Raw genomic sequence first — 2417 nt, forward strand, 5'->3', positions numbered from 1 at the left:
CCTGTTATGCCTTGATACCAAAGGTACATAGAAATAAACTTGGTGCTAGAAGTCGTAAGTGTATCTTCCTGGGGTATTCAAACACCTCCAAAGCATATCATCTCTATGATGAAGTAAATAAAAAGTTTGTTGTATCTAGAGATGTAATTTTTCTTGAATCATCCAAAACTGACAATGTTGTTGAGCGGCAACTTGATCGCTTGGATAGATTTGCAAAAGCAAAATCATTTCAAGAATTTGATAATCAGATTCCACATCTTGAAGGGGGGATTCCTATACTAGATCAACATGTGGAATCTTCTTCTGAAGAACACTCTCCCCCACATGAAACTCCAACAACAGATGATGCTTTAAGTGATGTGATTAATAGAATTGGGAGACTCAATCTTGATTCAGTCCCAACTCAATCAACGGAGCAGCCTGGACCATCTCAGAAAGGTCCCACAAAGTGGCTGACAAAGACACTTGAAAGTGTTCATCCTGATGAGGTTGGAAAGACAGGAACTAGAAATTCAAACCGGAAAAATGGAGGTGATGTGGATGACTCTAATTCACCTGTTGATATGGATGTTTCTTATGATTGTGAATTGAACTTGTCTACAGATTTTGAACCAACTTCCTTCAAAGAAGCTGCTTCTCATGATGAATGGAAAGAAGCGATGCAAAAGGAGTATGATGCCCTCATAAAGAACGGCACTTGGAAGCTGGTTGATCCTCCATTAGGAACCAAACCAATTGGCTGCAAGTGGGTCTACAAGAACAAGTATAAAGCTGATGGCTCACTTGACAAGAACAAATCTAGGCTTGTGGCAAAAGGTTTTGCACAGAAGGAAGGGGTTGATTATGAGGAAACTTTTGCCCCCACAGCAAAATGGGCTCCCATCCGGACACTCTTTGCACTAGCAGCTCAGAATGGTTGGAAAGTCCATCAAATGGACGTAAAAACTGCTTTCTTAAATGGAGATCTAAAAGAGAACGTTTTTATGTCTCAGCCTGAAGGATTTGCTGTGAAAGGACATGAACATAAAGTATGCAAACTTGTGAAGTCCTTGTATGGCCTCAAACAATCACCGTGAGCCTGGTATGAAAAACTAACTGAGCATCTTCTAAAACTCAATTTCAAACATTATGATCTTGATGATGCAACTTTATTTGTCAAGAAAGTTGGCAAAACAGTTGTATATCTTGTGGTATATGTAGATGACCTTTTGATGATAGGGAACAATGAAAGCTACATTGCATCCATAAAGAAGGAATTGGGGAAAAGTTTTGAAATGACTGATTTGGGCTATGTTCATTACTATCTTGGCATTGGAAGTAACCCAACATCCGAAGTCCATATTTATTTCTCAAAAGAAATACATTGGAGATCTGTTGAACAGGTTTGGCATGACATAATGCAATCCTCTTACTACTCCAATGGAACAAAACTTAAAGCTCACATCTATTGAAGGAAAAGAATTTGAGGATGCAACAAAGTATAGACAGCTTGTAGGAAGTCTCAAATACCTAACTGCTACCAGACCAGACATTTCGTTTGTTGTTGGAATCCTCTCTGGGTTTATGTAAAAGTCTTGTGAGAGACATTGGTCTACTGCAAAAAGAGTTCTAAGGTACTTGAAGGGAACTCAAGACTTTGGAATCAAGTATACACAAGTGGACGACTTAAGCTTGATTGGATACTCTGATTTAGACTTCGATGGAGACAAAGAAACTGGGGTATCTACTTCAGGATATGCTACAAGTCTTGGATCAGGAGTTGTTTCCTGGAGATCACGCAAACAATCAATTCCAGCAGATTCCACAACAGAAGCAGAATACGTGGCAGCAGCTGAAGCAACAAAAGAAATTATGTGGCTCAGGAAAGTTCTTGAAGATTTGCAGGTAAAACAAGTACAGTCAACTCCACTCATGATTGACAATACCTCTGCAATAAATTTGGCCAAGAACCCAAAGTTCCATGATCGAACGAAGCACATAAATACTAAATATCATCTAATTCAACATCATGTTGAGGCCAAAACAATCCATCTCCATCATTGTTCCACTAATGAGCAAATTGCAGACATCTTCACCAAAGCGCTTGGAAGAGAAAAGCTTGAACGATTCAGAATGATGCTTGGACTCACCAACATCCCTTCAGATTAAGGGGGGGAATGTTGACACCTAATCCTCATGATTGGGTGAATATAATGTAAATAGATAAATAAATAATATGAATAGTCATCGGGAGATGAAGTGAACAGTCTCTCCCTCATGTATATAATGAAGACCTACCTAAAGGAATAAACACGAATCAATTTCTGGTTGAGGAGTTACTGCCTGGTCTGACAGTCGAAATTCCCGTAGTGAACCAAACTTGGATTGATAACCAAGAAAACAAATATATACTTCTCCATATTAGAAATCTCATGAAC

The sequence above is a fragment of the Pinus tabuliformis genome, chromosome 3_1, assembly GCF_031772625.1.
Source record: "Pinus tabuliformis cultivar Carrire ecotype Pingquan chromosome 3_1, CPIR1, whole genome shotgun sequence".
In the NCBI taxonomy this organism is placed as follows: domain Eukaryota; kingdom Viridiplantae; phylum Streptophyta; class Pinopsida; order Pinales; family Pinaceae; genus Pinus; species Pinus tabuliformis.